The following is a 16,126-nucleotide window of genomic DNA, read 5'->3' as shown; positions in this document are numbered from 1 at the left end:
TTTTGCATTTATAAGCAAGGGCTTAAAACTCCCAGGATACAAAACGCTGCTTGCCACACAACCCAGGACTGGCTGAAGGTTCACACATAATATGCGGCACCTTAATGTATTGCCCCTGTTGCCCATCACCCCGTGCTTCCCGCTGCACACACACCTGTGCACCTGCAGCACAAAACCCAGTGCTGCCTTGATGCAAAACTCAGTGTTTGCCTCATATACAGCACCACTGTTTTGGTGACAATCCGCACCACTGACGACAGCACCCAATTAGGCTGTACTTTCCTGAGGCACATTAAACAGGGCTCCCCTGAGGCACATTAACCTCCTGTGTGCTCTCCTGGGGCCAACACTTGTGATCAAATGAAATGCATCACCGTTGTTCCCCAGAGATACACCTCTTCTCCTCCCATAGTAGATTTCACCTGGAGTTCCACCGGTGCACATCATTCTGTGCTCCACTGCTGCATCCTACCTTTGCCCCCTGCTGTACATTGCTACAAAATGTTTATTTTCAGTGAATAGTCAGTTTGGGAGGAGGCTAACTCCTTAATACCGAGGGGACAGAAAGGATACAGAAGGAACCAGTCCACCCTGAATGATGGCTTTGCTCTTCACAGAGCAATTGAAACAGTGGCTCAGTTTCAACCACTGCATGCTGCCTTCATTGATTTCTTAGCAGCCTTCAGCAGTGCAGTTCAAGGAATGTTGTAGAGGAAATTGAAGACCTATGCTGTTCTGGGCTCACTGTTACCCATTGTGATTACATTGTCTTACAGTAGGTGTAGGGTTCATCAGAGCGTTAAAACATATCATAACAGACTGTTAACTGTGAGGATGTGCATTGGCTTCTCTGCTGTTTTCTCCTTGTGGACTGGATGTGCTTGTAATGGCTCCACAATATTCAGACGCTTCATCCACATTTAAGTGTAAGGTCGCTGCCTATGGCTGGATATACCGGTGATAAGGTCTTCCATAACTTACCTCTGCGCACATGTTGCCATAGAGACGAGTTTCCATTGTCCGGAAGCGACGAATATCTGCTGATTAAACCAGTAGTTGCAGACCTAGAGTCCAACAATATAGTGGCACCCACTGCAAGCAGCCCAAGTCTTACTGGCCAAGGGTGAGTTGGAGCACGAGCACACTGTGCGAGGAACAGGAGATCGGGGTGTGCGCACAAGCTCCAGATCAAGCGTCACCCAAGAGTTTCTCCAGGAAACTGGAGGAGCTGGGGCATATTGACTGGGAACTGGTGAGGTTACAGGGGTTGTAGTGATGGAGTATGGCGAGCACCAAATAAAGACCAGCAGTGGTGAGTGTGCTGCATGACGGACTGCTCCACCTTCACTACAATGCCACCAAATGGACATGAACTGAAAGCAGTGAGGTCAAAGGAAGATTTCTTTCACCCCGAAATGACCATCACTCATAGGTGGGGACATACATGTGGGTGGAATTTTTAATTATAGTTACACTGAGGGAAATGCTAGGTGCCCCCTTGCGCATAGGGGACTACATTTCCGCTATTGGGGGCACCCATGAAGTGATCACAGATCACATCTCAAAAACAGAGCGAAAAGTAGGCCATCTGGACCATAGTTGGAGACCAGGGAGTAAGAATCAAACAGAGTCAACGATCTGAGGATGGTCCAGTGGCAACCATTTCTGGTCAGCAGGCAAAAAGTCGAGTATCTCAGGATTCTAGGACTACAGTGACTTCTGATGGTGAGGACATAAATACTGATATTGATTTCATGAGGTAGTTTTAGAAGGGTCTGGATCTGTACCCATATCTTTGATAAAGGGCATGCACTTGCCCACCAGAGGCTCAATGGGAACATGTGCTATTGTGGGTACAGTGCATGCTGAATAAATGACACAAGAAAGTGCAAGTGGGTGATAAAGGTGACTGCAAAAATAGGTGGACGTGATGGCTCCAAGATCCATCATTACATGGATTTGACCTGTTCAGTCCTGTTGCGTTGACAAGAATTATAGTTTAGTGGTTCTTAACCTCTGATTTCTGAGGACGTCCTTTGAATCAGTACTGGACCATGAGGACCCAGTCCAAATCATTTCTAATATTTGAACCTCAAACCAATACAGGAAAATACAGAAACAAGTCTAGATTGAACAAATACACCCATTATGAAGTAATGTATTGCATTCACTTGCCAAAAATGATACAAAAATCAGAATGTATTTTTAATGGGAATGTTGGGGCTTTCAGAATGTGGTTTTATTTCTAAAAGACAAAGCACCATGGTAGATTCTAGCATACCACTTTAGCTTGTTTGTGCTATGGCGTGATCGTTTGTTGTTGCCGGTTACCAGTACTTTAACTGAGGCCACCAATCGTTCATACTAGTTCCTGTTTACTGTACTTGCACTGCTCCCACAAATCAAGCTAAGAATACTGATTTAAGTTTTAATCTCTAACATCGCATTTATTCAAATATACAGAGCGTTTAAATGTTTAACTTTGCGTTTTAATTTTGTATGCATATTTAAATTTTTAATCTTTTAATATCATTTAATTTTCTAAAAAGTTATGGACCGCCTGAGTCAGTTTTGCAAATTCCCAAGGGGGCGCAGGCCACAGTATACGTGGTAAGGTGGTAAGGCTTCCCTGTGGCACCCCAGTACAGCAGCATGTTCAAGACACAGCTGCCAGTGAACATTTAGATTCTAAGAAAAAGAAAGCCGTTGACGAGAGGGAGGAGGGCACAGTATGAATCTGAACCAGGTTACAGTGTTATTTTTGCGTTCTCATTTGGGCATGGTCTGACACAGTACCACATTCAAGGCTAAGGGGAAGGGTTTCAATGTGTCTCTCTCTGGTCTATACAGTTAGTAATACTGGAAGCTGAGTTTAATGACAGACTTGTAATGAGATTTTTCTTCATGGGTCTTCTCCCCTCCCATCATGTTTTATATATTTCCGTGTATGGAAGCATGAATCTGTGTAAATCTATTTAGGAACATATAGAGATAAGAAAGAAGTTTTTTTTTCCTGGTCTGGAAGACTCCAGTCCGGTAGCATGACTTTACCTTGCATGCCTTTGCCACGCAGCCTTTACAACGCATGCTTTTCCCACACATGCCTTTCCCACCCATCTGAAGTATAATTAAGGTACGTAAAACAGTTATATATAAAATGCACACAACCCCCCTTCTAAGGTCTCGCCTACGCAGTGCGCATGCGCTACACAGGAGGAGACCTCTAGGAATCCATTTGCTTTTTCTGCCAAAAACGTGCACGCTTTGCATTGCTTTCAATTGCAACGCGTGCACGTTTGACTATTCCCTTGTGGGAGCGAACTTTGAAACCATCTTAACTTTCAAACAGATGGTGCCCCTGCTCGCTCCCGCAAGGGAAACAGGCGCAGGCCCCCCCCCCCCCCCTGCTGCCTCCTCCTCTCCTCGTCAAACTTGTTTCGTTAATTTTTGCCCGCCTTGTTGGAAGTGTACATTTTCTTCTTGGTAGTGTTGTTACTAATGTCATTTGTTTTTCTTTGAAGTACATTTTATTTTTATCAGCAATACGGCACTTTCTAACCACCTTTATTAGTGTGTTGTGACCAGAAAGTGCTCATCCGACATGAACTTTGAAAACTGTTTTCTTTTTGCTGGCACTCCGACTCCATATAGCACAAACAGGGGAGACAGCTTGTCGGATGGATGGATTTTTATTGGAAATATATTTAGGTAACCTCACAAACGGGTTAGCCAAGCGTGCCAGCATTTAGACGCAATAGGGTTAATTTAGGATGGTAAACAAAAGTATGGGCAGAATTTTTTTTGAATGTTAATAATATTGGCGATTACAAAGCAACCGCAATTTTGATCTCACACGTATGTGTGCAGCCACGAAGAGACATCTACAATGCTGTCAACAAGTTAGCGCTCAGCTAACGGTGGCGTAATGCATGGACAGATTAAGGTGGAGGAATCGAAAATGGGGTGGCAACTCAGGAGATATTAACGCTATAACGTCTGACTCACTGACAGGAAATACAAAGGTCAGCCACCATGCATAGCTGTAAACTTTTTTTTTCAAATGACATAAGTGAAATTGCAAAATGGATTATAAAAACGAGCCGGAAAAGAGCAGCGACCATCATCGTGAACAGCAGCTGTTAAGAGGCCCCGAGAAATTACTGTTTCTCGAAGAAGGAGAGGCCCAAATCTGCTGAGCATGCCTCAGACAAACTCAAAACCACCCGCCTTTCCGTCCGGAAATTCTGGCATAAGGAGTTGCCATAAGGCCAACTCCTTATGGCATACCCAATCCGTGACTGAACTAAAATCATAGCATTTCACAACCTTAAAACTAAAAGGATTACCTTATATATCAAACAAGGTTCTTCAAGCTATGGGTTCCTCAGAGGCACCCACTTACAAGGTCCCAACGGCGATACCTTTTGGCTATGCCAATGCGTGTTTAATTTGCTCGCAGGCAGGTCGCCCCCACGCCGCTGCTCGTCACCTAACTGCCTTGGTTCCTGCCTCCTTGCTGCCTCCTTGTTTCCTGGTTTTCTCCTTCCCTTCAGCCCTTGTTGACTGGGTTTTTCTCCGTCCCCTCTGCCCTGTGCACCTCCCTGCCGCTTCCGATCCGTTTTCTTTCCCGCCGCTGCTTCCCTGCGGCCCGCCCCCCTGCACACCCATTTGCCTCTCCGCTCCTGCCTCCCAGCTGCTCCTCCCTCCCAAGCCACCTCATATGCAGGCAGCAATGCTGCCACGAACAGCGGGCGTGCCGCTGGCGCCCCAACGGCTCACCTAAGGCGAACCCGTCTGCGCCTGGATCGCGCCCAGCGCCAGAACCCCTGGCCCCCGCGACTCCCACAACACCCGTCTCCACTACACCACCAGCAACCTCCACGCACTCAACACCGGACGATCAACACCTGCTGCCTGGCCACCCCAAAGCGCACCCAAGGACCCTTCTCCTGCCGAAACTGCAGCTACACCAGCATCCGACCCGACAAACCTCCTGCTAAACAAGACAACTACCTCAGATGCATCCTCCTCAACACCCACTCCGCCAGAAAACACGCCGTTGAACTCTGGGACCTACTCGACACCTACACCCAGATGTCGCCTTCCTGACGGAGACCTGGCTGAACTCCTCCTCTGCACCCAACATCGCCATAGCCATCCCAGAAGGCTACAAGATCATCCGCAAGGACCGCACCAACGGAGTAGGAGGAAGAAATGCCATCGCCCACAGAAACACTCTCAACATCTCGACAAACGCCGGTGACCCCCTCAGCACCGCCGAACACCTGCACTTCCAGATCCACACCGACCCCAACACCACCCTCAGAGGAACACTCATCTACAGACTCCCCGGACCCTGACCACAGTTCTGCGACTCCATTGCCGACCTAGTCAGCACGCACGCCCTCGCCTCCATGGAATACATCCTCCTCGGGGACCTAAACTTCCACCTAGAGAACAACAACGAACCCAACTCCTCCACCATGATCGACAACCTCAGACTCAGACAACTTGTCAAAACGCCCACCCACGCCGCCGGCCACACGCTGGACCCCATCTTCTCAGCCAGCCCTCACGTCTTCTTCAACCATTCAACCGAACTCCACTGGACCGACCACCGCTGCATCCACTTCACCTTCCGGAAACCCTTCACACCCCACCCCACCCAACAGATGCACCAACGCTGCTGGAGCAAAGTCACTGATGACCAGCTAACCACCACCCTTGCCCAAAGCCCACCTGCAGACCCGACCGACCTAGACACCGCAGCCCACAACCTCAGACAAGGGATCGAAGACTGCGCCAACACCCTTGCCCCAATCAATAAACCCTCCACCATCCACACCAGGAAGAACGCAAGCTGGTTCTCCGAAGTCCTCCAGGCATCCAAGAAAACCTGCCGAAAGTTAGAGAAGAACTGGACCCGCGAACGAACCCCGGAAAGCTACGCAGCTCACAAGGACGCCACCCGCAACCACCACCACCTCATCAGATCCACCAAGAGAGCCTCCTTCAAAAACCGCCTAGACAACAGCGCACACAGCAGCAAAGAGCTCTTCAACATCATGAAAGAACTCTCCAACCCCAACTCCAGCTCCAATGACATCCCACCCTCGCAAGAACTGTGCGACTCCCTGGTCAACTTCTTCCACCGCAAAATCACTGACATCCTCGACAGCTTCAAAACTGCAACCGCCCCTGCAATCACCAAGATCTCCACCTCCACGACCACCACTCGCACCAACCGCCTGACCTCCTGGACCAGCATCGACTATAACGACACCATCAAGATCCTGAACTCCGTACACTCCGGATCCCCGGCTGACCCATGCCCACACCACATCTTCAACAGGGCCAGCACAGTCTTCGCATCCCACCTCCGGAAAGCCATCAACATCTCCCTTGAGACAGCTACCTTCCCAAAGGACTGGAAGCACGCCGAAATCAACGCCCTACTGAAGAAACCCACGGCCGACCCCAAGGACCTCAAAAACTTCCGACCCATCTCCCTGCTCCCGTTCCCGCCGAAAGTCATCAAGAAGGCCGTCAACATACAACTGACCAGGGTCCTCGAGGAAAACCGCATTCTGGACCCGTCCCAGTCCAGATTCTGCTGCCACCACAGCACCGAGACAGCCATCCTACACCTCGCCGCCGAGACATGGAACACCCTCCCCCTCCACCTACGGCGGACGCAGGACCTACTGACCTTCAGGAGACTCCTCAAGACCTGGCTATTCGAACAGTAGCAGCATACCCCCTCCCCTCAACGCCTTGAAACCCTCATGGGTCAGTAGCGTGCTTTACAAATAGATTGATTGATTTACTCCTAACATTCCATTACCACTGCCCTACATAAACACTAAAATTACCCTGACTACTACCCACCCCTAAATTACCATTACCACCCCAAAACCCTAAAATTACCCTTACTATCCTTTACCACTAGCTCCCCTAAACACTGAAGTTACCCTTACCACCCTTTACCACTACTCTCCCCATTACTCTAAAATCACCCTTACCATCCCTTACCACATTACTCTAAAATCACCCTTACCACCTTTTATAACTGCCCATCCCATTAACCTGAATTTACCCTTACCATAATTTACCACTTGTCAACGTAAAATCCTAAAATGTATTGTACTACCTCGGAATTAGAGCAGCAGCTACTTTTCTGCACTTACGTTTGTCACAATTAACATACATGCTGAATTATTTGTTACTAGTTCGACTTTCAAGTAATGTCACTAAAGCTCCTTAATGGAATGGTTATATAACATGTATCATTCTGAGGTGACTACGCGCCAAGACGCGTGCTGCAGCGCACTAGTGCGCGCGCGCACGCACCTGTATCCCTCGCGGCTTTAGCTGTTTGACCGGTTTCAAGTTCCGCGTGACCTTCCCACACTCGACGAATAAACAATGTTTGCTCTGGCGCGTCATGCCAGTGGAATGAGCCGAGGAATGCCAACCGAGAAAGCGCAGTTTCGACTGTCTTAATTGTAAACTTAACGCCTGCGGCGACTATTCGACAACTGCTCTTGTGTAACATTGGTTCATGAAAAGCTTTGTTTCCATTTTGCACTGTTTCATTGAGTGTATTATTTACAATTAATAGTGTTGTGCTGTGGCTGCAGAAAATAACATGGACTCTATTTTCACAACCACCTGCACTTTTTTTTCAAAAACCTTTTGTGAAATCCTCGTGCACTTTAACAAACGTGTAGGCCAAACACTCTACCTTGACTACAGTCTTTGCTCTAAAGAACAATCGACAACTTTGTTTTTTCTGCTCTGTAAGTTTTATCTCAATTTGTGCACAGTTGTGTTAATGCCGTGTGCATTGTTTCACTGCATCCCTTTGCTTTGTGAACATAAAAAGTATTGAAAGTCCTTGCCATCCAGTTTATAACATTTTCACAGATTATTGTCCCCGCTCTTGGTAAAGAGCAGGGTTTTAGGAAAGAAACAGCAATTTCCTTGCTGTGTTGTTTTGTTTGTGGCAGAAAACAGGAAGCGTGAGTCACGGCTTCGAGACTAACCCTGGCGATCACATAAACCCCCCAGGCAGGAATGGGTGACCTCTGGGGGCTGGGAGAGTGAGGTATTGTGTATATTTGTCCCTTGTACTGCTCATGTCCGGAACAACCTGTTCACATTTAAACGTGGCTTCTGTGAGTTGTAGCCGTGGCTGTTATTGAGGTTTATAAGAATATTGTTTCAGCATTTAGTGCCTGTTACAGTACTCCCTGGTGGATCATGTGTGACTGCCTGCCTGACATGTTTACGGATGTATCTTAAGCATTGTCTCACTGCTCGCCTCTTTGTTGTTCAGGTGCGCAAAGTGATAGCATTGAGCGAAGCTAACAATAGGGGTTGCCCTAAAAAGAAACAAACGTTGGCAAAGCCAATAGGTCTGGGTCTCACCCTAACAGAAGCAGGTGGTCAGACCTTCACCTGAGCAATATATGTGACCTCATATATGCTTGTGTGTGTGTTTCTCTCTCTGCCGCTCTCTCTTTCTCTCTCTGTCTCTCTCTGTCTCTCTTCTAAACGTTGCACGATCATTTCTTTGTAAGCTCTGAGTGAGAAGTGTGCATAATAATAATAAAACTTAGAATACTGTTAATCAGTGATTTTTCCTGAGGAAAACAGGGTCTTCTAAGGGCCCTTTACACCGATCCCTGCTTGGATAAATCCTAAATCGCAAATAGTTTTTAAAATGTAACTGAAACGTGCAGGATAAAAAAGCACACCATTTATTATTTATTTATTTATTTGAGTGTTTTACACAGAGCTAGCTAGATTCAAAGGCATCAGAGCGCTTTAGATGTTAGGCAAAGAAATTTACTCGAGCTACATGTGAGGATTGGCGTGGGTCACACCACTCGACCAAAGTTTATAGAATAATACAGCATTAAGGTAGCCAAACAGGCAAGAAAAGTAAATAACAATGCAGCATTAAGGTGAGGGTGTTAGTGACAGATCATGGGCTGCACGAGTCAGGCACCAGCATTGGAGAATCGTGTCACTGTGGGTTGGGACTTTGGGAAATGTGGCTCAGCTTGTGGGCGAGTTGAAGTAGTTGTTGAGCAGTAAGGATTTGAGGTCCCGTTTGAAGCAAGATAAGGGGAGGTTGCAGCGGAGGTCCCTAGGGAGTGAGTTCCAAATCCTAGGAGCATTTTTTGCCTGGGATGATTTCTTCTTCAGATTACAAGGTATGAGAAGAAATGAGTTGGAGCTTTTCAGTGCCTGGCCTCTTCCTGCTTTGATAGTTTAGTTTCTAGGTATTTGGGGTTCTTTGCATGAAGGGCTTTGTGGGTGATGCAAGCTACCTTGAAGATACATCCTCACATGGGAAGCCAATTGAGAATCTTGAGTGCAGGTGAGCTGTGGACGAACCTTTTAATTCCTGTGAGGAGTCTGGCAGCCACAATGAGAATTGTTCTTGGGGGCGCAAGGTGACTTTTGGAGTTCCAGTGATGATGGTGTTGCCGTAGTCAAGTTTCAAGAGAACTAGTGATTGCACTACTGTCTTTAGGTCATCAGGGGGAATAAACGTTTGATATTTTTGCAATGTTTTATTGTGTAGAACGTTCTTTTAGCTGAGTTGTTGATGTACTCCTTCATTGACAGGTCTTTGTCCAGAGTGATGCCCAATGACTTTGGAGAGTTGGAAAGTGAGAGAGAACAATTTAGTGCATCTAAATTCTTGAGCCGTTCTTGGATTGGTAAAGGTTTATTTTTAGGGGAGAAGAGTAGTAGCTCAGGCTTGTTAGGGCTCAGCTTTAGGTGATTGGTGTTTTTGTTCAAATATTTTTATCGTTTTAGTTCAAAAGAAATACATTTGCAGTACAGTATCAATACAGAAGAATGGGAAGCAAAAATATAATAAGAAATAATAAAAAAAAAGAATGGACTATCTAACAAAGAACTGCTGGACAGGAATGAAAAGATGTCAAAGTTATTATATAAAAAAGATCAAATAAATGCATGACAAATAACAAGTATTACAAATTCATTAAATGGAAAACGGCCACTACAACACAGTCATTTCCACGAAAGCCTTAACCACGCATGCATTACAACGCATGCTTGGTTACCACGAAAACCTTTACCATGCATACCTTTACCACAAGATGCGTAGTAAAGGTGTGTGTGGTAAAGGGCTTGGGGGGTCTCCCTCCCAAAAAAAAGTGTAGGGCAAAAAAGGGGGCTTGGGGGTCCCCCCCCAAAAAAATAAAAACTCACCTGAAGTCACGTCGAGATGTACAGGAAATCGACGTCGTTTAAGAGGAAACGGTCAGCAACTTCAGTTTCTTCTTTACGACGTAGGACGTCATCACCACGGAAGATGGAGAGGTTACGACGTAAAGAGGTAAGGGGAATTTTAGTATTATAAAAAAATATGTATAAAAGGATTGAGGGTTAAGGGCAGAGGTAAATATATGGAGGATTGGGGATGGGGAGTCACGTAAGGGGTATAACCTTTACAAAGAGTAGTCCCTTATCATGCATACATTTACTACGAAAATCATTGTAAAGGTATGCGTGGTAAAGGAATATTTGTGGTAAAAGTTATGCGTTGAAAAAGCATTCCGTTGTAACGCCAGCGTGGAAAAGGCATGCGTTGCAACGGAATTCATTGTAACAACATACAACCTCATTAATTATTCGGTATAAAGTCCAGGATTATGGGACAGATGGAAGATTAACCTATATCCCAGCAAAGTCATATGTGATTTTGTAATGCTGGGTAAATAAGATACATCAGTGAGTGGAAAAGTGGTGGAAGAAGGGAAGAGAGAAAAAAAGAGAGACAGAGGGAAGGATACTAGAGGGAAGGAAAAAAGATGAGCTGGTGGGAGGAGACATCTGCTACACCCTTAAGAAGTAAGTTAAGAAAGTTTTTCAAAAGGAAATTGAGCTACCAAACCCTTAGAAGATAGATCCATGTAGTTATCCAAAGAACGCAATACCCTACTACCAATTGAGGGTGAATAATGTTTCACTTCAGCCAAAGAATGAGCTCCACGAAGATATGAAACCCAAGCCCACCAAGTATGGTAAGAAAGGAGGTGAAATGATTTCCATTCTGTAAGTATAATTTTGATTGCAATGGATAAGAGCAAATGGAAAAGAGTATCTATGGCCAATGGACTCAGTAAAATCATAGGTAAAGAGAGAACTATAGCTGTATTAAAGATTAATGATAGATGTTTTTGAATCGGACCCCAAAAGGAGTCTAATAGTTTGCATTCAAAGTTGATGGGTGCCTAACACTGAGATACAATTCCAACAAAGATCATTCTCTCTTAATTTCAGCTTGTGCAAACAGGGGGAGTCCAATGTAAAAGATTCATAGAAAAGAATTTAGATTGAATCAGTGAAGGAGCAATTTTATTACGTAAAGGTAGTTTCCCTATCAACTGCCAGGTGGCCTGTGAAATATGTTTAAAAATGCTGTCCTCAAAATGATGAGACCATTTAGCAGATGTTACTGTGGGCTGAGAAGGGTAAAGGCAAATAAAAATGTAAAAATATTAGAAGTGGTATGGCCTGAATGTACCCACCTAGAAAGAAGTGAGACAGTACTCAAATCCGTAGAGAGGGGTATCTTAGAAATTTTGACTTTTAACTTCAAAAAATATAAAAATCGATGTTATTGAGATTATATGTTGGAAGGAAAAAGGAAGAGGATTATGATTAGTATCTAAAGATCTTTCACCAGTCTGATGCCCTAACCGGCCCACAAAATATCGATGGCAGGATCAGTGACAGTAATACGTTTGGGATTAGACCATAATGATGTCCATCTTGACTTATGAATAGGCTGCAACACTTTCCGATCTATGTATTTTAATGCATTAATCGTATCACAAATGATCCGTTGAGTGTGTGCCAATGTACTATGAGAAGTTGTGAGCAAAGAAAGAGCTGAAAAGGGAGCACAAAATTCATGTTCTATAAAAATCCATGGAGTTATATGTTGGGGGACTGGCAAAAACCACAGCTTTAGGTGATTGGTGTTTAACCAGGTGTGTATCTTATGCAGTGTGGCATTCCGAAGCCAGATATTTCTGGGTGATGATATTTTGTAGTAGACTTATGTGTCGTCTGCATATAGGTGATATTTGATACCTGCTTGGATCATAATAAATGTGAGGGGTTCCATAAAGTGATTAAATAGGGCTGGAGAGAGGATTGAACTTTGAGGAAAACCTTGTGGAACTGATGCAGGCTTTGGGAGAAAACTGTTGATTTTTATTTGTTGAGAACAAAGTTGAAGGTAGGATGTGAACCTTCTCAGGACTGTGCCATTGATACCAATGCTTTATTTGAGTGTCTCAAGTAACGCTGAATGATTTACTGTCTCAAATGCTGCATATAAGTCGCATAGCATTAGGAGGCAGGAATCATCTTCATCTAAGGATCTGTGAATGTCATCTGCTATATTGAGCATAGCAGTTTCTGTGCTACAACCTTTCCTGAATCCTGATTGGAATGTTTTGTGGAGGTTGAATTCATCAATGTGTTGGCTGAGTTGCAGGAGGGCACACCTTTCGATCGTTTTTGTTAGGAAGAAAATGTTGGTGAAAGGTCTGAGGTTATTGAGGTCAGTGGGGTCCGCACCTGTTTTTTTGGGAATGGGTGTGATTTGGCCTAGATGAAGGAAGTAAGGGGTTGAGAATGTAATTGGGCGCTGACCCTGTATTTGTGTGTGGGATTTGTTTGATGTTCCTTGCCTAGTGTGTGGGTTTGCATGATGGGGCTCAGTAGAATTTTTCCATACAGTGGGAGCGGGAGGTGGGGGGGGGACAAAAATATATATTTTTAAAAGCAAAAAATGTACTTCCTCTTGCCGCGGTCACCTCCATCTCTCCTCCGTCATTGCTGAAGAGTCTGGAAGCACGCAGGCTTCCCTAAGCCAATCACAACGCTGCACTGTAGCTTTGTGTTTGGCTCCCCATAGCCAATCACATCGCTGCAATGCAGTGCTGTGATTGGTCTGAGCGCTGTGGATCGGTGCTCAGATGGGGACTGGGGCCTGGGCGAGTTCTCCACCAGGCTGTGTAATGTGGCCTGGTGGGGAACAGGAACATGCAAAGTACGCATGACGGTTTGGCCGGGCCAAGACGGCCGGCCAAGCAGCCATGTGCACTTAGTATGCAGAGTCCACTCCTCCTCCCTGAGCCTCAAGCCCTGCCCACCCTAACCCAGCCCCACAGCAACGAAAAATAAAATGATACTAATCTTGTTATGATGTTGTGGAGTTTGCTAGGAGTGGTGCCTTTTGTTGTGAGTTAGACCCCGAGGTATTCAAAGGCTGAGTAGTTTGTGGTCTCTAATGTGTTGAACTAGGTTTCTTCTTTATTTATGATCGCTAGCCCACCTCCTACTCGTCCTGTGTTAATGCCATGGGACAGCATTAAATGGCATTGTCCTCCAAAGATGTTACCAACTAACCACTTACTATCCCTGAACCTAGAGAAAATGCCACTCTAGATGCAGAAACATTGTAAAGAATAATGTAGGTGAAACTGGGAGAATACACATGATTTGAACATTTCTGGTGTAAAGGGTCAGTGAAAGTGGAAGAAAAGCAGGATATATTTCTTATAGATTTTTTTTTCAGGCACATAACTCTTGGTTTAATGAGCTGCCTCAAAGAAATACATTTCTGCATGCCTGTGTTATCTACGTTGTCACAAATAAAGCCATGCTTATTGTCACTACAACGATTGTTCGTGTAGCAGTTCGAGTGTGTGGGATGCTCATAGTTTTTTAAAAACTTTATTTATAATTTTTCAAGTATGGGACTTTCCGTGTGGTTAGCATGCTATATCGTATAAACATAGATCCAGTGCATACATGTGGCATTTGGGAAGGTCGCTCCTCAACGGGACATTTCCTTTAGTTACTCGTAGGAAATTGTTGAACACTCAAGTGTGACGTGTGGAAGTTTGTTTTCTGCATTGTCATTTTTTAAGGTTCATCTTAAAAGTTAAAGATTAGAAATACAGATATCAAAAATAGTTTTCATCGTCACACTCACACGGGGATTCTGTTCTTTGCAATGCTCACTGTCTCCACTTGACAATATTTACAATCTGAAGAACATGCTGTGTCAACTGGTTACTGATTTTACTGCATGTTGCTAAGAATGTATTTTTGAAACGTTTACATTTTAATGTCCCATTCTGAAGTATTACCACAATAATTGTAAGTACCGTTCTAACTAGATAAAATGGAAAATATAATTTTGCCGTGTGTGTGGTCAGTGATCACACGCCCAGTCTGCTTGTTTAGTTAAAGCAGAGTTTCTATTGGCATTTAAGGCACATCCGAAATCCCCGGTGCTCCCTAATGAATACAAGAGCGAAGAGTTCTGCAGAGGGATGGCTGCATGCTGAGAGTACGGTTGAATGTTGGTGCCTGTAGAGATTTTCTTGCTTGCATCCTGTGGTGATCCCTGCAGGCAACAATGCTTACATTTAGCTAATGAAAGACCGAACAGATTCCCGGAGTGGGCCCTGCACTCTCAGCCAACTGGGTCCATCCTCTGCTTTGCCAAGAACATCAGGAAGAAAGCAGCTTTTCAAACAGATTCTTGAGAGACAACTTCTACTAAAAGGGTTTGCTTACTGATGAGCACTGTATCTTGCTGTGATTAAACAAAAGCCATGTTTGCAGACTGGTGAGGGAAATACGTTCTATGTAAATATTAAACAGATTAGTGCGCCTGGAAAAATGAAATATATGAGAGAATCAAAATTAAGGGGATTGTGTGGGTTGGTGTATTTTGAGCTGGCATTTGGAGAAACGTACTGAAAGTGTTTGCAAATGTAAAGGTGAAACCAATAATTCAGATGGTATTGATGTATTTTTAGTGTGTCTAGAATTTCTGTTCTATTTCTGCAAAGTCCTCATAGATTGCGATTTGTGCAGGTGCTGAATCCTTGGAGAATATAACCCTAAAGTTCTGGTCATTTATTGTACTTGTTTCACATAAAGCTGTCCTAAAGTTGACCCCAACATACCAGTGGGCTGGTCAACTGGTGTGTCTATTACTATTCATTTTCTGGACTGCCAGTTGTGACTGTCAAGAGGAAATAAGGGATGCTGGGCCCTGAGTAATTGAATAAGAGAATGGACTTTGAAGGTGTAATCCTATTTGCAGCAAAAATCTCCCCCGATGTTAGAGATTTGACGGGACTGTCCTGTGCCTATCCTTCATCTTGAACACTCAGCAGAGGACAACGATGTTCGCAGTTTTGACAGAGACCAAACATTTCCGATTTGTAAATGTCCATCTGTGCCGAGGAGACATCAATGGCTGCAGGTCACTCTCTTAAGTGGTTTGCAGCTCACATTATTGGTATGATTTTTCTGTTTGCAGTGTACACATATACCTTCATCTTGGCCGTAATTCTTTGTCCCAACAGCATGCTTCACCATATGCCTGCTTCCCAGACCCCATTGCTGGACCCTTTATTTCCAAAGAATTTGCAGGCATCTCCAAATTCTTTATTGAACCTTGAATGTGGTGGATATCTGATTAGCAGCAGTGTTGGAACTGAGGTGGTTGCTAATTCATACGGCAGATAATGTTAGTTCATGGCAACTGGAACCTTCATATGTTACACTTAATTTTCTTGAGCCCATCAATAGCCTTCAAAAAATGCTCTTCTTACGATGATGTTGTTTTGACTCATACTTCATCTACACGGGTGCTGTAGAAATTGTACTGCCGCCTATGCAGTGGAATCTTAACATTCTACCTGTACTCTAAACAGTACCATGGACCAAACCGTGGCCGTCAAAGTGAGGTAATTGGAATGATGTTTTTGGGACATCATCAAGAGTGATTGTTCTGGACCGAAGGGCTGGCATGGTACCTTCATAGGTCTGAACTATCTATTTGAGTTTGGGCAGAAACTATAGCAGTAGTGGTATAGTAGTAAGATCATGCCAGCACGCAGTTTACTGCTGACATGAGAGGGGGACTTTATGAAGTACGTCTGTTGGTGTATTTATGGATCTTTGAAACACATTTTTGAGAGCTTTTTCTTGATTATAGACACACACTCCTCCTCATTACAGTTAAGATTGACTTCATGAT

The 16,126-nt window shown here is 44.6% G+C and overlaps 1 protein-coding gene across 8 annotated transcripts in view; it reads left to right on the top strand.

The window, feature by feature from the left end:
• The window catches only part of MAGI1 (membrane associated guanylate kinase, WW and PDZ domain containing 1), a 1,125,105-nt gene that overhangs the window by 169,642 nt on the left and 939,337 nt on the right, over positions 1-16,126 (top strand). The gene's annotated exons all lie outside the window — the stretch shown is intronic.

This window comes from Lissotriton vulgaris, chromosome 9 (genome assembly GCF_964263255.1).
Source record: "Lissotriton vulgaris chromosome 9, aLisVul1.2, whole genome shotgun sequence".
Taxonomy (NCBI): Eukaryota; Metazoa; Chordata; class Amphibia; order Caudata; family Salamandridae; genus Lissotriton; species Lissotriton vulgaris.
The sequence above is the reverse complement of the archived record's forward strand: the minus strand, read 5'-3'. Positions and strand labels throughout refer to the sequence as shown.